The sequence below is a fragment of the Neovison vison genome, chromosome 7 (assembly GCF_020171115.1).
Source record: "Neovison vison isolate M4711 chromosome 7, ASM_NN_V1, whole genome shotgun sequence".
NCBI classification, from domain to species: Eukaryota; Metazoa; Chordata; class Mammalia; order Carnivora; family Mustelidae; genus Neogale; species Neogale vison.
In genome coordinates, this window is record NC_058097.1 from 186,939,313 (window position 1) to 186,958,084 (window position 18,772).

General features: G+C 46.1%; 1 long non-coding RNA gene across 2 annotated transcripts in view; it reads left to right on the forward strand.

Annotated features, from left to right (window-relative positions):
- The first annotated feature begins 616 nt into the window (after window positions 1-616).
- Window positions 617-18,772, forward strand: part of LOC122912856 — a 95,352-nt gene continuing 77,196 nt past the window's right edge. The window contains exons 1-2 of one of the 2 annotated variants that reach the window (XR_006385684.1): window positions 617-633; window positions 8,538-8,652. This is a non-coding gene — a long non-coding RNA (uncharacterized LOC122912856). Of the gene's footprint in view, window positions 634-3,464; window positions 3,548-8,537; window positions 8,653-18,772 lie in introns of those variants that run through there. The other variant, XR_006385685.1, reaches the window with a different exon arrangement.

An 18,772-nucleotide genomic window follows, 5' to 3' on the forward strand; every position in this document is an offset into this window, starting at 1 on the left:
ATTTGGGAATCTCCATCGTGGATAGCGTTAGACTCTAGAGCTTTCTTGGGAAGCTCCTCTGGGGAAGGGGCCTAAGGACCCCCTTTCACCCCTCCCCAGCATGCAGGGAATCTGATCAATGGAGACAAGCAGCTTTAAAAGAATACAACCACTCCAAAGCCTTCTGCTGGGGAGACTGCGAGAAGCTTGCAACAGGCAGAGGCAGACGGGAGTTAATGGGAGGGTGGGAAAATATAATATTTGGGTATTTTTCTGCTTTGAAAAACATCACCTGCAGTAATGCAAGTGAGTCTGGTGGTGCAGAAAAAAGTGGGGAGGGGGCGCTTAATGCACGTTTAATGTTTTGGATGTAACGTTCCAGCGAAATGCCTTTGTGTGTGGAGGTTTTTTCAGTACTTGCTAAAAATAGCATCAGGGTTTGATCGTGTTCCAGAAATAGACCGAGGGCTGTACTGGATAAAAAGCCAGCGCGGGTGGAAGAAAACCTGGACATCACCGCATTGCCCCCCCCAACTATGTCTGGAAATTAATTGTTGGATTTTTCCTCTCCTCTCTTCTGTCTCCCTCTCTCCTCCACTTTCTCTTCCCTCCCCCTGTGTTTCTCTTTCTCTCTCTTAAGGAGTTCCCGTTTGGGTAAGTAATATTATGTCATGTGCATGCCGCAGACTGTATGAGCTGAGGCTTACTTTGTGCATGCTCTGGGGTTCTTTTTTTGGCTGCCTTTATACCCCTTTCTGAAGGAAGAGGGTGGGACTGAGTGGAGGGTGAGGGGTATAGCTGTGTGTGTGCATAATGAATTTGGGGCTGCATGCAAAGGAACTGAAAGGGGGAATTCTTGCAGAGCTGGGAATCACCCTGACGAATCTCTGAATCAATAGCTGCTGCAACTCTCTCTCTCTTTATGGGTCGGCGCTGTTGAGCCCGGTTCTCTCGACTGCCCCCCTCCACTCCCCATTTTCTCTGTCTTAAAGGGTGCTCAGATACCACTTAATGGATCATTTTTCTGTGACATTAATGGAGGCGATGTGATATAGATTAAAATTGCATGGATGGGGCTGGGCGGTAAAGAGAGGGTAAAATCTCCATTCCTTTCACAAACTTCCCTACTCGCTCGGTTCCTGGAGCCCGAGGACTGAGACCCGGGCCCCGGGAAGGCTCAGGGCGCGGTAGCTGTCCATAGAAGGCAGGTGCTGAAAATTCCTTCGTCCTCCGCGAGTTCAGCTCCAAGCGCCAGGGGGCGGGGTTGGCGCCAGCTGCGGATAGCCCCGCCCTGGATGCAGAAGAGGGACTCGGAAAGGAGGGGGTTAAGGATGTTCAAAGGGGAGAGTCGTGACTTCGGTGAGAGCTTGGGGGAAAAGGAGGGGTGAGTGGGAAGGAAAGGGAAAAAAATTTAAAGGAGGGGGGAGCGAAGTGTTAGATTCGAGGATGAGCCAAGGCCCAGCGCTCCAGGAACTGAAAGCCGGTGGCTTACCGGCTTTCTCCGCAAAGGCCAGTTTCTATCTGGGTCTCCATTCCCAGGCTCCTGCACCTTCCCGCCAGTGGGTTTGAAAGATTTCTCTCCGGTGATGGTGACTCTCAAAATAAGAGACTATAGGTTGCTTTATTTGGACCCTCCTCACTCCCACTTCATGGCCCCAACGCTCCCACATTCTGCAATTCCCGTAAGGTGTGTAAGGATGTGTCTGTGCATTATGGCATTTTTCTTATCATTCCCCTTTCCTTCGCGTCCTAGTCATAGGAGCCCCAAATGAGTTGTGGAATGAATGAATTAGAAGCCAAAGCACAGGAGTTGCTGGTGCGATGCGCAGAAAATCCAGGCTTGGGAACAACGCGTGGTGCCTTAAAGTCAAAAGCCAAGGGTTTCTGAAAACCGACTCCGAGAGAAACTGGGGAATGGGGGTTCTTCTCCAAGTTGCTAAATGTTACTGGGGAGACCATCCACTCCCTGGGGTTATGGGATCGACCCAGAGTGAGATTCATTGCAATCGGCTCCAGACACTTTGACCAAACCTGTAGCCAGACAGGTGAGGAGGGAGGAAGGTTATCAGAGGCCAGAGGGGGGATGACTATCACAAGCACGCAAAGACATTCATACTGATTAACTCCTAGAGGAATAATAATGCGTCCTCTAACTGGCCCACAAAAGTGGTCTGTACATGGTAGGGGAAATGAATCTTGCAGATCTGCGATAAGCTTGTGTGCATACAGGGATATTTTCTACATAATTAAAAAAAAATAAACTCGGGATGGTGAGGTAAGTATCTGAAGGGGATAGCCTTCAGGCGAGAGAGGAGAGCCCAGGTACTCCGTGCTCCCTCTGCCCCATATTAACCCAGCCACAGTCTCTGGCTTTAGTGACCTGACCCCCACACAGGGCACCCAAGGTGCAGCCCTCAGGGGGAAAATAAAGAGGGTGGGTCGAGTTATTTTTAGTTCAGAAGCAGTCCCTTTCTGAAAGATTCCCTGGTTAAGACTGAGTATTCGTCAACTCATAATAGTAACAAGGGCTGTTACCGATGTTGTGGAGAATAACACAAATAACGCTGCAACCCACACTATGTCTTGACAATTCAGCTCAAACCAAAGCTGCTCGCAGCCTCTCGGCCCACCCCTCGGCCTCCTCGTCATTCACCCGGACCTACTGGTTTCTTTACCCAAGCCTCGCCCCTCTCTGTCCTGAAAGTTGCGTGGTTGTGTTTACAAATTCTGCCACATTTGCAAAGGAAGTAGCTGGGTAGGGGGAAGCAGCTGGGGCCGGGAAGGGTGGTAGGCTAATAAAACACTTGCAGCACGTGGAGCTCTGGTGGGGGTGGGGGTGGGGGTGGTCCAAAAGTCATGAAGGGGAGGGGAGATGCCCCCTGTCCTCGTTTCCCCCATCCCTCGTCCCCCATCCCTTGGCACAATGCACAAGTTTACCCCCGAACTGGATCCTATTAAATAATTCAATGGTAGCGGTGTAATTTTGGTTGGAACCAGCACGGATTCCCAAGTCGTGACTGCAAAAAGTGAGTAATGCGCGCTGGCTGCGTCATGGCTCTAGTCACAGTTCATTCCGAACTGAGAAGGAATCGTGACTTTGCCTGGAGACGTCCCCTACATGGGAGACTGGGGGGGGGGGCAAGCCAGGGGAGACGGGGGTGGGGGGGAAGACCTATCCAATGAAAACCGCTGCCAGGGGGGCATTTGAACTCCGCCGCTCGCTGTCTCGCTCTCCCTACTCGGCCCGGTGCACCTCTCTACCCCCTCCCGGCCGGCGCGCTCTCTGGCGCGCTCGCTCGCTCTCCCGCTACCCGACGAGTCCTCAACAAGTTGGAGGAAAGCAGGAACGCAGGGGTTAAGCTCGGAAAGCAGCAATTACCAAGATCGTGACCCTCCCACACAGTACAGTAACTTATATACTTACCTGGAAGAGCCTGCTTTGCCGCTGGGCAAACACCCGTGGGGGGTGGGGAGGGGCGGGAGGGGAGCGGGCCGGTTGGAAAGGGACTCCTTCAAGCTGGCTGCAGTGCGGACGGGACCAGCGCGCTCTCGGGGCCTCCGGACCGAGGTAAGGAGGAAGGGGCTGATACACTGGTCGGCTGGTGGTCTGTAGGTTCACTGGTCGGCTGAGCAGAACTTTTTTTTCCCAGTTGCCCCGCGCCGCAGCGGCGGCAGGCGCAGACGGTGGAGCCCCCTCTGGCGCGCTGGGCGCGCCGACGCTCGGGGGGTGTGTGCGTGCGTCTGTCGGTCGCCTAGCCGAGGGGATGCCGTGGGAGAGTGGGTGGGTCGCAGAGCTGCGGAGGGTGATGGATGGGCGGAGGGGGTGGGTCGACAGGGACTTGGAGACAGTGACTACTTCGACTAGATACGTTTATTCCGGGCTTGCAGAGCAAGAGCGTGTGTGCGCCCGCGCCCGCCCGCACGTCGATTCCAGGGTGGCAGAGAACAAATATGGCAACTTTCTTGCAATGTTTGCAGCATCCCACCCTGGCTGGGTTTTTCCCCACTGGGGGGCTACTGTTGTGAGGGAGGTGATCTGAACATTCCTTTGCCCACACCCTTCTTGGATACTGGGCGCGGGGGGGGGGGCGGGCAAGAGCAGACATGGGAAGGGTGGCGCTGCACTGGGAGGAAAGAGACCAGCCCCTCGAAGTTTGGATGGATGGGATGGCAGAGGGGGCCTAGACTGAGACTGGGGAGAGGGAAGGAGGGAGAACGAAAAAAAGGGATCACCCTCCTCCTTCCAACCCTGTCTCCCTTCCGCTCCCCTCTCTTTCCTCCCGCAAATGCTGGAATCTCCCGTCGTTGTGGGAGCCGGCGATCAGTGAGGGGCTCGTCCCTTGTTGTTCCCCTCAACCTTCTGCAGAATGGGGAGGAAGGGGGGTGCTGCAGCAATGAAAGGGCACCTGAGGCGAGTGGGGCATTAGACACCCAATATCTAGACGGGTTTGAAGGGGGTACAGAGGGAGGAGCTTCACCATTTCTCTTGAGCATTCAGAACTTTTTTTTTTTTTTGAGGGTGGGATTGAGACATTCTCATTTTTCTAGAAATAGGTTGACTAGCGTGGAGTTTGGGTTTATTTTATGTTCATCTTGCCTGTCGTCTTCTGTCTGAGTCTTCTGGCTTGGGTCCCGTTGGGAGAGGTCTGTCTCTCTTGAATCTTCCCTTGCTCAATATCTTGCACCCTCTCCTCGTTTGGGCTGGAATGGGGGTAGGGGTCTTGGCCAGCTTTTTGCAACAACAAGATTTTAATGTGTTCCAGTCTGGGTTTTGTTGAATAATTAGAAATGGAAATATTTTTTTTTCCTCCCTCCCCCTTCTGGAAAAAAAAAAAAAAGGGAAATGTGAGCTCTTTCCTGATTGGTGGGTGACGATTTTAGTCCGCACCAATGAGCTGGCGGCCTCGTCTGTATTTATTTAGTGCTCTGGGGGAGTTTTTCTCTTTACGCAGCGCCTGTAGTCACGGCTGGAACCTCGGCTTGGGGACTAGAAGGGACAAGAGCGGGTTCAGGGGAAATCCGAACTGTACCTGTTCAGAGATCCGCGACCTTGCAGCCGGGGCTGGCAGAACCCTGAGAGGGGAATGGGGATGGTAGACCAGATAGGCGGGGAAGCTCGGGGTGCTGAGTCTACGGAAGAGGGGTGGAGGCTGGGCGCCGGGATCCCTGGTTCCCCTCCGCGCTCCTCTTCTCGCCCTCCACACACCTCGCTCGCGTCTGTGCGGGCTGAGTTGGGGGGTCGCGGACGGTGTAAAGAAACGCAAGGATGGGTCGGGGGGTTCAGGGAGGGGCGGCAGGGGGGCGGGCGGCGCGCAGGGTGGGAAGGCAGAGCCGCGATGGAGCGCGCTGGGGAGACCCAGCGGGCTCGGCTCCGGGGTTCGGAGACATCCTGGGCTGAAGGCGGCGGCGGCGGCGGACTGAAGAAGCCAGCAGACTCTGCCCTTCGCGAATCTTTTTGCGGTCTGGGCTTGCTGTACATAACTCAATAGCCGGAAGCCCTTACCCCAAAAAGCATTCGCGGAGGGCGCGCTCGTCGAGAAGACCGCAGCAGGCAGCGATAGCCGAAGCCCGCACCTTCCCGAAGCGGCTCTGTCCGAGCCTTTCCCAGCCCTTTCCCCGTTTTCCACGGCAGAAACAATCCTTTCCCTCCCGTCCTTCCCGCGCTCCCTGAGGCATTGGTCACCCGCCTGTCTTCCGCGCGGGTCCCCCGCCCCCAACTTTTAAATCGACTTTGTATCACAGGGGGAATTGAAGCAGGCAGTGTGCGTGTGTTTTCGGAGAAGTGGAAAGAAGCTAAAATACAATAAAAGTTTACAGAAGTTGTGTCTTCCCCCTACCCCCGCCCACACCCCGAATAACCCTATTCACCCACTGCAAAAAAAAAGGGGGGGGGAATCATATCATAAGGCTAAGTCAGTACCTGGAATATAAATCAGGTTAGGACATGTTCTGGTCATTTTTGACCCTAAGGATCCAACTCTGCAATATAGGGGTGGGAAAGCCCTTGAGGGAAGAGCGGGAGGCCTTCAGCATCTTCTGTCCTAGCGTGGGGGACCCGGAGGTGCGGCGAGCCGCGGCGAATTGGGTAGCTCGGAAAAAGAGGGAAAACACCCAGGCACCGCCCGCTCCCCGGAGTCTCTTCTTCGTCCCGCACCTGCTTCCAACCTAATGTGGGGCGTTTTGCAGCCTCAGGTCTCTCCCATTTCATCTTTTTCAAAACTAAGTAGCACGGAAGGGGGTAAAACAGGCGAAAACTGGGGAAACCCCCGCAGAGAAGGAGCTTTTGAGAGATGTGGTTGTACCCGACTCAGCAGCTTAGCAGTAGCAGCAGCAGCCCTGTTTTGGCCTCTCCAGGCGCCCCGTCCTGGGGAGGGAGGCAGAGCTGCAGGGTTGAGGATCGTCTGTGGGTCCCCCTCCTTCCCTTGCAGTCGTTACCACTTCGGTTACAAGTGGCACAAATCAGGCCTTCGTCATGCTTTGTGCCCCGTGTCCTTCGCCAGCTAGAAACAGTACTAGACGCCCTTAGGGACTGGACCAGAAGGACACACAGACATACACAGGCGCCCACAGGGATGGACACGGATAGAGGATGAGTCTAGGGATATGAAAGCCTAAGATCCGAGGGCCGTGAAGCTTCCCATTTTCGGGGAGGGCCTGAATTCCCCCCGCACCCCAACCAACGTTCTTCCAGCAAATTAAATGCCCACCATTATTCCCCTCTCCGTTAGCCAAGCACCCAGACTCTATCGTCTGCCGAAAAAGGAAAAGGCTGCGGAGTCCGAGAGTGCTGGACAGAGTCTATCTTTTATAGCTCAGCCTGCGAGAAGGCACAGAGAAGTCACCGAAGGCGAGGACTTGAACCTCTGAGGCTAAATGAGAGCCCCTCTCCCCAGATAAAGGAGATTTTCCCTTCCTGATTGCGTTTTCGGAGAGAGTAAAAGGGTTCCTAAGATCTGCAGAGGAGATGGAGCAAAAGCAAAAACCCTGGGGGGTTTTCCTCCCTGCCTCTCACCTGGGGCCGTCTGTGGAGCGATAGCTCCCGCGGAGGAAGAAGCGCAAGAGCCACGTTAGGCTAAAAATAGCTTCACCCTGTGTCCCTTCGGCTCTTTTTTTGTCTTTTGCTTCTTACATCTCCCACCTCCCCCCAGCCTGAAAGCCCTCCTCGCCCCAAAAGGCTGAATCTCCGCTGATTTGGGAGAGAGGTGACCTAGGACAAGTGAACTTGCACAGAAGAGATTGAGCCACCGGCGCTCAGGCTGTTCGGGGTTACTGCGTCCCCAGTCCCCTCACTTCTCCCACGGAGGCTGGGTTTGAGGCAGGGGCTCCAGAGCCCCGGAGCACTGACCGAAGCCGGCGTCGTGCGCGCCAGAGCGAGTCCTTGGCTCGCCTCGCCTCAGCCAGACAACTGTTGCTGCCTTGAGGCAGCTGCCTGCTGGCCCGGGCTGCTCACTTTTGATCCCGGCCGGGCGCGGGGGACTTGGCGGAGAGGGGTGTCTCCGTCCGGGTGGGAACAGAGGAAAGGACCCCCTCCCCTTTCCCTTCACAATAAGTGAAAATCTGTGGCTTTTTGTGCCTCTTTCCTTCCTCCTCAAAGCAGCTGCGTCAGCCCGAGGCCAGTGGGAGCTGATCTCCCCCTTTCTCCCCACTCTGCCTTTGCTGAGGAAGGGGGCGGGAGGGGGTAATCTCTTAGAACCTTCCAACTGCTAATGCACACCCCTCTTGAAAAAAAGCCACGTCACCCAGTAAGCCAGGGGCCTGATGGAAACTTCTAGGCACTTGCCTCTGATGTCAAACTCTGGAGTCCCTATAGAGAAGTGGGTAGGGGTGACAGCTGGAGACCCTTCCTCACCCAGTGGGCTTCTCCGTGGGGAATGGGACGTGTCCGAGAAGCCCCTGAGGAAACTTGGCTCCTCATGCCCAGTCAGATAGCTTAGTGTTTGACTGTGTTAGAAAAATCAAGACGAGACGTTGTCTCTGGAGCTAAGGAAGGGGTGAAGGCACCTAAGAAATTCACCCTCTCACCCGGCCATCTGCCCCCTAGTGGCTGGGGCAGGCTAGGGGGTTCTGCCCTCAGCCACCCTCAAGACCCCCTTTTGGTTGCCCAGCACCCACACTTCTCCCCTTCTGTCTCTCCTCCCCACCCATGACTGGCACCAGGTTTTCTCCTTTTGGCCCCTTTGCCCCTTCTATCCTCTTTCCAAGACCTGCTGCTTTGAGTTCTTCTGCCTTATCTGCCTTAGGTTGGAGGCAAAGGAAGGGATTGGGATTGAGTCAAAAGTGCTGGGCACACTTGCTGCAATCTCAGACCAGACCCTCTTCTTTGTCCCAGGGACTTCCCAAACGGGGGGGGGGGATGGTGGGAGGAGGGGTGTGCGGAGGGACTTTGTGAGCATCTCTGAAAAGCTCTCCTGGGGCATCAGCACCCCTGCTTGGCACCCCTCTGCCCTTTTCCCTACCTTCAGCCGACCCACTCCTTGATTTCCTAGAAAATGTCCCAGTCTCTCCTATTCTCCTCCCAAGCCAGCAGAGTAACCCTACCCATCTTTTTGCCTTTTCAGGTAGTCAGACCTGTCCTGCCAGCCGGGGGTCTACGTGAGGGGTGGCCACTGGAGGCAGGAGTCTGGGAGGCCACGGAACTGAAGAGTCTGAACACTGTGAGCTCCAGAGTCCCAGGTGAGTGCAAAGATCCCTCAGCGCACGACCCTTGGCCTGGGCAGAACCAAGGAGACTCCATACCCACTTGGTGATACAGCACAGGGAGATCAGGGATCCGGTGCTGAGGGCTGTCCTCAATGGCTTAACCTTTGGCAAAGAAAGGCACCCGTCACCGAGGTCGTTAGGAAAGACACAGTCTCCTCTGAAGCAGGCCCCTTCCTATTTTGTCTCCTCCAAGGGCTTGGGCCTGGGTGTGCAGATGTCCCTAGGACTGAGGCCTACAGGACCTCATCCATGGGGTGCAGGGTTCCCTCTCCACCCCCCACTTCCTAGGCTGTTTCAGGCCTCTGGCGGGGGTGGGGGGACAGCGATGTGTAGAGTTGAAAAGTTATTTGCTGAGCTCAGTTTCTCCGAAGAAACTGACATGTTGAGTTATTTCTCCTTAACTAAAGTTCAGCATAGGACAGGTAGGAAACGTTTTAGGTTATTCTTTTTTTTTTTTTTTGAGGGGTAAGGCATTAAACTCTAAATATTTTTACTTTTCCTATTAACCAGCAAAATTCTCTGCTATAGAGCTTTTGTTAGCTGCCTTTCTGAGCTTCAGAGTCATACTGTGCATTCTTATTGGGGAGTTCAGTTCTAGCGTGGCAGAGGATTTTGGAAAGCCCAGGGCAGTTAGATTTGTAAGGAAGGGAGAATGCGAGCTACCTGGCTAATCCTTGGATGTTATGTGAGCAAAATGTAGGAAACTGCCAGAAATCTTAGACGGAAACTTGAGGCTCATGGCAGAACAGAAGCCCATTACATAGAAGACCTTCGGGTCATTATGCAACAGACCTATTTGTTGTATGTATTAAATGCCACATGAGTTTTTTGGAAATGTTTACATTTTTCAAGTGGAACTCAAAGAACAAATAAATTGACTGGGATCCTCCATAATCCTACCCTGTAAAGTGAGGGCAAGGTCTTCAAATCATTCCCTGACCTTAACTTCCTTTAAATTCCCCTTTTTAATATAAGGGTCTGAAATTTACAGCAAGTGTCTTTGTGCAATAGGGTTGTTGTTCACTCTAAGAGGTTAATATTTCCCTCTCCCCGCCCCCCCTTAACTGATATTGCAGTTGCATTGCAGAGAAATGTAAGAAAATAATACATTGGGTGGGCTTTTCTTGCCTGAAGGGTAACCTCTTCTAATCATGTTTGAAAAAAATCTGTCTATGGGTTCAACCTCAAACTTAGATACAATATTAAGTATGCAAAGGTTAGAAAGAGCTATAGAGGATATATAGACCAGTTCCTTCATTTCACAAATCAAGAAACAGAAGTTCAGAGAGGTTGAGTGATTTTACCAAAGTCACACAGCTGGGGCTCAAACTCAGATTGTTTTTTGTCTACTCTGGGTTCTTTCTTTTTACTGAATATTTCTGACCATTGCCAAATGATAAGACAATCAATAAACATGATCTAGGGCATTGTAACAGATTCCCTTCCAAAATGACTTGCATTTAGGATGCCAGAGTTCAAAGAAGAGTATACTGGAAGTTTCTTCTGCTGGCCATTAGCATTCTGGAGGCATCCCTAGGTTAGGCACAACTCTCCTCTCTCTCTCTCTCTGTCTCTCTGTCTCTCTCTCTCTCTCTTCTGACATGGCCTGAACTCAGAGCCTCCATGTTGGCCTCCTTTTGCCGAGGAAGTCATCAGCACGAGAAATTTGCTGTGTCATAGAATTCAAGTTATTGGTCTCTTTCAGAAACTGTCCCAGCATGAAGCAGCTCTCTGAGGCCTGGGCCCCTCTCCCCTATTTCTCTTCTCTAAGTGGCATTTGAATCCCTTCCTTCTTGCCTGCTGGTCTTGCTTTTGAGCTGTTAGGAGAGTAGCAAGGTCCAATTTGAATTTTCCCAGGATCTCCTAATAACTTTACAAGCAAGGAAGACCCTCAAAAGGAACTTTCCAACAGAGCAGAGGATCTGTTGATCTCCATTCCTCAGACACCTTCCAGAAAGCCACAGCTCATTTGCTTGTCGGACTGATGCTTGGCCTGGCCAGTTTTAAGCTTAAGACTTCCTTCTAGCCCCCAGATTTAACTCCACTCTTTCATCTTTGTATATTTCCATCACTGACTGCGATTTCAATGCCATGAGAGTGATCCTGTCCCCAGCACATAGGAAAAATAACCATGCTTTGAGCACCATGACAAATACATCATTCTGGTGGCCTTTTTCATAGACTCTCCCCACTGTTTGCCCCCCCATTCCATCTCCCCTTTTGGGACGGGCACTTGTTGGCAGATTTAAAACTAGCAAATGAGATGCATTTCTTTGCTTAAAAAGCAATAGTTTGGAAGGAAGAAAAATGAAATGCAGTGAAAGATACAACTAGGTGAAAAAGCAAATCAGTGGGGCACCTGGGTGGCTCAGAGGGTTAAGCCGCTGCCTTCGGCTCAGGTCATGATCTCAGGGTCCTGGGATCAAGTCCCGCATCGGGCTCTCTGCTCAGCAGGGAGCCTGCTTCCCTCTCTCTCTCTCTGCCTGCTTCTCCATCTACTTGTGATTTCTCTCTGTCAAATAAATAAATAAAATCTTAAAAAAAAAAAAAGAAAAAGCAAATCAACAGGGCTGTCTAGCAGTCGAAAGAGTTGAAAGAGCTCATTCTGTCTGGTCCTGACTACTTAGGTTCATGACCTTACGGGAAAACAATTATATCCTTTCTAGGCCTTAATTTCTCCGTCTATAGAATTAGATGCTTCAGAGCTCAGACCCCTCATCCATTCATTCATTCAACAAACTTTTACTGAGTTCCTAGTATGGATCAGGCCTTTTTATAGGTATTGGAGATAAAAATAATTTATTCTCCCTTTGATAATCCAATGAAGCTAGGAACTTCCTCCCAGAAAAACAAAACAAGAATAAAAAAGGAAAACAAAAATAACACAGGTATTTTACATATAATTTCAGGGGGTTCATGACCTCCCTAAGCTCCATGAACCACAAATTAAAATTTGTTTGTCTAGTTAGTCTCTGAGGCCTACATTTTACCATATGAAGATTTGAGGCTTAGATTGCAGCGCCAAAGCTCGATTTTTAGTTGCTCCTTTTTTTTTTTCCTACTAGCTCCCTGTTGCATTTTTGTCACCATGTTAGGCCCCCCCTTTGTTGGAGAACAAATATCTGGAGCTTACTCAATATGCAAACCGCTAGGCAAATGTTGAATAGAAAAATGAGTAACCAAAAGGCAAGGCAGGCATGGAGCCGAGGGACAGAAGCAGATGAGAAGTTTCATGGCCCAACCAAGCCTGTACCTGTAGAATTTCCAGACGACAATCCATCTTTTAGGCTAAGTCTTCTCAGCAGAGTCTGGCAAGCGGTGGAGGGAAGAGAGGTTTGTACTGGAGCCGGACAGTAGAAGGTCTGAACGTCCGGGTGAACTTCTGCGGGTGCTTTTGACTACCAGGGAACATTACAGCTGGACAGCAGAGGGATGCCTTGAGAAGGGCAGGAAGAGTCTGTTGTAGGTTGTAGAGACACATAGCATAGCAAGGACATGTATTCCAGGCAATTCTACCGAGGTCCTGGCTGAGGGAGAAATTAGGAGTCTCTAAGGCTCAAAATGGACATGGAGAGGCCGGTGTGCAAAGGTTTTATCCTAGTGCCATGTTTCAGAGCCTCTCCCTTGCTGTCGTCGGGGTCCTCAGAATTCCTCCTTGCCATGATGAAGGCCTTGGTTTTTTTCATTTGGGCAAAGGACATTTACCGACTGTAGTTCTGATCAGAAGCTGATGCAAACCTTACTAGCAGGGAGACGTAGACGCTCTTACTCAGCACGGCCGAGGCTCAGGGCCAGTGTAAGCCACTGCCTGGATTCAGATCTGACCTTGTAAAGACTTTGAGGTAGACTGTGGGAGGACAGGGGGAAGTGTGTGTTTCCACCTGAGCAAGAGAGCAGCAGGTCGCTATGGCTGAGACTCCCGTGCGGGAAAATCCATCCACATGCAAACCAGTCCTTTTCAATTTTTCCAGTTCCTCATCTGCAAAATGGGGATAGTAATAGCAATCCTAAAGTTCTGGTGAGGAGTAAAGGCGGTTATGCATGGAAAGTGCTTTATACCTGCTCAGTACTCGGTATACATTTCTCTCGTTGCTCTTGTTTTATTATCATTATTATTAATTTTATTATTATAGGGTTTTTTTTCTGTTTGACACATATAGCAATAGCATATAAGGCTTAGATCCTAGAATCAGCCCTCATATAGACAGAGCTATTCTCTGAGTGATAGATAAAAGATAATCTTTTCTGGAAGCATCTGTCCATTTGCCCCACAGCTTGCCAGTGCCCAGGATTACCCAGCTGGGAGCAAATCAGAAGGGTTGATAGGAAAATCTTTTTCTCTACTTTAGGCATCCCTACACAAAGATTATCTCTTTGTGGTTTCATTTCCCTTTAATTCCTTGCTTTCCAGTTCTTTTAAAAAAATCTATTGAATTTATCTCAATTGTTTTTGCAAATCATTTTCTTTATATTTTTTGTTGTTCTTGTGAACTTTCTGATCAGGGAGAATAAACGATTCACCTAGGATGCCTGCCACTCACCTTTCACTTTCAGCCTCTGTCTAGTCCTAAATTTTCAGGGCTTAGGTGATTCCCACCAAGGAAACAGTAAAGGAGAAACAGAAAGGGCGGGACTGGATGGTACCACTTGTTGTCCTAAAGCATGTTTTCCCTTTCCTTTTCACACATATTTTATCTTCGTTCTTTTCTTCTTCCAGCTTCAACTTTTCATGGTCTTAGAAAACTTTCTGTCTCTTCTTACCCCCTTAAAAAAAAAAAAGATCTTTTTTTCTCCTCCCTGCGATCCACTTAACGTCCCATCAGGTAATTCTTTTAAGTCTTGGCTGCAAACTGCAGGGGTAATTATAAGGAGAATGTGATGTAGTTTCTACATTTCTGGATAACACTAGAAAAAAAGAACCAAGTCACCCCCCAGACCGGTGGGGGTACGCCTGAGGCCATCCCCATCTATTTTATTTAATTTTCACAGAAATTGGAGCCTCCCATATAGACTCTCCATTTCAACTCAGAGCCTACCCATTGCTTCTACTCAATTACTTTTCTTCTTTCTTTTTTAAAAAAATCATAATTAAAAGCTCAGGTTTATGTCAACTGCAGTCCATGCAGTTCTTCTTCGAAGACTTTTTTTTTTTTTTAAGATTTTATTTACTTATTTGACAGAGAGAGAGATTACAAGTAGGCAGAGAGGCAGGCAGAGAGAGAGGAGGAAGCAGGCTCCCTGCTGAGCAGAGAGCCCAATGTGGGGCTCGATCCCAGGACCCTGGATCATGACCTAAGCTGAAGGCAGAGGCTTTAACCCACTGAGCCACCCAGGCACCCCTATTCTTCAAAGACTTTTAAGGGAAGTATAAAGACCGCATAGTTTGAGGAAGCAGTAAAACCTAATGGTTGAGAGTCATGGGCTCGATTGCTAGTGAGACCGAGCTTTATTACCCAACTCTGTTCTTTGGCGCTGCGTGCCCTAAAGCAACTTGTGTCTGCAAGTCAGTTTTGTCATCTGTAAAAGGGGGATATTAAGGTACCTATTTCCTAACGACATTGTTGGAGACATGAAATGAGATGTCAGGAAACACGCAGTCTAATACTTCTGGCATGTAGCATATACGCCACGGATATTCACTGTTTTGGCTAAGACAGATCCCTGCAGACCCAGGACTAGATAAAGTCCTGCTCTCGTTGGAAATGTTGAAGTACGAATAAGGAAGCAGCAACGTAAAGTTACTAATTGTCATGAGGTCAGAGATGAGTCTTGAGTCAAAGAGCGTCCGATCATACCAGGATTTTCTAGACGTCGTGAACCCATCTGGAGCTGAACAAATAGTGATAGCATGAAGGGGATTGATGAGGGCTTCCCAGCCTCTAAGAAGAGCCAGTCATTCAAATGGCAATGACCCCTTTATACCGCAACAGACAAATAACTTAGATTAGCTCTATAAAGGACTTATGATCCCCAGGTCAGCTCATCTTTCAGGCCCAGATCTCAAGTTAGTAGAAAAAAAAATCAAGTAAAAAGGTAGTTTCACTATTTGTTTCAAAGTGGAGTGAGTGTTTTTTTTTTTTTTTAAAATTAAGGGGTCTTCTTCACCCTTTGAATTTGTGGCAGGAACACTAGATTAGGGAAGAGAAAAAGAGAGCATAAAACCTACTTGCTAGAGGTAGAGGTTTGATGAACCAAAATGAAATCGTCTGGAAAATTCTAATTCTCAGCTGATTACGGGGCAGAAAGTAAATTGACAGCCTATAAATTAATTTTTAAAAGAAAGAGTGAATTAGCAATAGCCCTCCAAACTTTCTCCTTTAGACTCTGAATCTTACTATTCACTTTAATGAAATAATATTTAAATAAAAAGGAGAAATAGTTTCCCTCTAATGAATTTTCTTATGCCTAACTTTTTTAAAATTTATTTTAAAACATGTAAGTAATGGGGCACAGAGGTAGTCATTTATAACAAAATTCTTAAGGGAAAGAAAAAATTTTTATTGATAGCAGCTTCCTGGATTAAAATTTGTTCATTAAAATGTTAAAGAATTAAAATTAGGATGTTAAGAGAACATATTAAGCTGTAGTACTCATCTGGCATTTTTATGTATTTGCAGGCTTATAAAATCCTCCAATTCATAGAGATTTCCCCCTTGACATTACCTTTTAGGTAGTTTGTCTAGAATAAAAGCTGTTTCGGATAGCTTTACACAAAAAATATTTACATTTAAATATGAAGTGGTCATGAAAACAATTGCTATCCCTTCAAATAACAAGTGGTATTTTAGAAATACAAATATAGGTTTATTGCTTTTTTGAGGATTAGCTATTAGCTTCTTAAAATTTTTTAATGATGCTTTAGAATTCTGAGAAAGGGAAATCTTTTTAAAAGAAGGGAGACTTTAAAAAATAAACTGTGCTTCTTTTTTTCATTGCATTTCTTTTAAAAATTAATTTATAGGCTGTTATTGAAAATCTTGTTTCTCAGTGAGCTACCTTTCAGCTAATCTAAGATTTAATGTAAAATTTTTTGTTTCTTTTTTGTTTGTTTGTTTTCTGTATAGTCAACTTGAATAACACTAAAGACAATTTACCCCAGTGAAGATCATCATTTAACCAAAGCTCAAATATACAAGATATTTTATTTATGAATATAAAACATCAATTTTTCATGTGGCACAAAGGAAATATAACTTTCCAGAGAGATATGTGATGATTCATTAATATGCTTATTTTGGGGAGGGGTGCCACATTCTTTTAGTATTTATAAATTCATTCCTTAATTTGAAAATAAGATCCCTTTTGGAGTTAACTTTTAGTTAGAAATATAATTGTTATTGAAATATTTTTCCAGGTACAATTTTAAACTGAGAGCTTTTTTTTTTTGCTAACATAAATTGTAAGAGTTTATATTTTAGCACTAGGATAATTTCATCTCTATTTTTTCTTTCTGATGTGTTCATAGATTATAAAATTTATAGATCTTAATATAACACATCAAAATAGGTTCTTTTATTTGTGAAATTTATTCTTACAAAAGGATTATACATGACACTAAATAGAGACTGTTATTTACTGCTTTGCTTTTGGCAAAAATATTTTTGTTGTGGTTTTTATTTTTATATGTTAAGAGAGCCTTATAAGAAGTCAAAGTAGTAGATTCTGATAGTTGCTTGAGGAGTCATACAATAGAATTAAGTCAAATTTTTGGAAATTTTCAGAAATGATCATAACTCAAAAAATCATATACCCCCCCCAAAGAAAAGTATAAAACCCAGGTCACCAAATTGCTCCAAATTAAATTTTTTTTCAAAGATTTCACAAATCTTTTATTCGTTTCTCATACTTTGCATTGTGACCACCAACCTGTTGCATTTAGATGCTATGTCTGCTGCAGAGAAGAGAGGAGAGCTCATATGATTAAAATAAATTTCTTGAGCAATTGCTCACCTTGTTCTCACTGCCATTTTCCTGGGCAGACAGGCACAGCCCGGGAGCAATCTTTCCATATCTACGAGGGTTTTTTCCTACTCTTCCTGTTGTCTGTTAACATGTACCTGTATGGGAAAAAATTTGGCTAGTACAGCTTGCTTTCTTCTTCCTTTTTTTTTTTTTTTTAAATGGAGGTTTTATGGCAGTCTGGAGGAGAAACTGATGCCTGTTAATTCTTTCTTTTCAAGGGGGTCAGAATTATATTTTTTATGCCATCCACTCCTGGAGGCTAATATACATTTTCTGAAGGTAGGGAAGGGACGCCATGATATTAAAGATCCCCAGAGGGTGAGGGAGAAATGTCACCAGCTAGTAAATGACATGGAGAGTATGGGGTAAGGAGAGGTATGGGGAGATTATTCCAATATCTCAGCACAGTGATGTCATCAAAACCCTGAAATGTATACTCAACTTCTGTCCACATGTTAATTTCGTTATGGTATTTTTGTTTGTACATGTGGGTATGTGTGCACGTGCACACACACACACACACACCACACACACACACACACACACATATGCTATCACAAGCTGAGACACTCACTCGTCTTTCTCACTTAGAAGGTAGAACTTAACCATTTGTAGTTCAAGGTACCCTAATGTTAAACCATAGTCTCATGCTAGCTTGAGCTGTCTAGGATCCTAGAAGATATAAATTCCTCTAAGTTTCATTTAAAATTAAAGTGCAGTCTGCCACATAAATAAGCTAAATATCGACATTATTTTTGAAATAAGATAGTTTTTTTTTCAAAAGTAAGTTACCCTCAACTCTGAATTAAACCTTAGAACCCTTTTTGCCTCCTTAAGAAAAACTGATCATGGAACTGTGCAGTTGTCAGCATCTGAAAATGTTTAATCAAAACATCATTAAATAAATAAAAATGTAATCCCCAACCTCGAATATGGAGAAATCCTAACGATGATGTGGGAAAGGCACTATCTAAAATGGTTTAGCATCAGTATCAATAAAAAAAATCATAACTGTCAAATTTCTAAATCCTGTGAAAAGAGAAAGAACACTGATTTTATTTTCTCTTAGTAAACCACCTTGAGATCCTTGGAAGGAAAGCAATAGGTAATATAATTATAATCTTCAGTGTTGTAACCACCATTATTTACTGATTTTGTTGTTGAAAATACTGCCAATGAGCAAAAAAGAAATTAATGTATATAGCAGCATAAAGTAAGAAAAAGTAAAATATTTTAAAAAGGAAAGAAAAAAATCTGATGATGGGAAATTAAATTTGGAGAATTATTGGAGGCAGGTTTAAACATGTAATATAAATACATGAAATTCTTCTTTATACTACTGTCTTCTTGCAGGAGTGCACATACATAAATGTAAAATTTATAGACTACAAATATTTTTAAATTGATATTCAAGCTTATTTAAAATTTCACTGCTATTAAATTTGCCCATCATATTTTGGTAAATTCAGGTATCAGTATTCTCTGAAAAAGATTTCTTTTTTCCAAACTGGAAACAGGGATCATGAGGGGAAAAGGTCAACTCATCCTTTACCCTGATAATTGGATTAAGGCCTTCTGAGTCATAACGATGGTTAACTTTTTAAAATCTTAATTACTCCATAGTGACACGACCCTTGAAAAAGTAGTATTCATTTTTAAATATCTGAAATTTAAAAAAAAATACAACTTTGGGGAAGAAATCTTCTTTCAGGAAAAAAAATGTTAGCAATTTCTACAAAAACAAACAAAAAAATCAAACCTATTTCATTAATATATTGAAACTAGATTTAGAGGAAATGTCCTTTTGGGGGAATTTTTGAATAAATAAAACACATATTTGATTGTAGGAAGGCATTCAATAGAGTGAAAAGATGCTAACATGTGTGAGGAAATTGAGTCTTAAAAATAGTGTATTGAATTTTTGGCTCAAAATTTTATTAACCAGTTCTGTTTTCCTTTTTGTATGTTGTTGTTTTTTAATGAATTTTTATACTCCTTTTTTTTAAAATCATATTGATAGAATTATAAACTGTGCCCCTTCTTGTAACCTGGCTTGGTTAGGCCTTCTTAGGGCTAGTGAATTAGTGAATGAATGAAGTCTTTTGTATTGGAGGCACGTGAGTACTTTGCT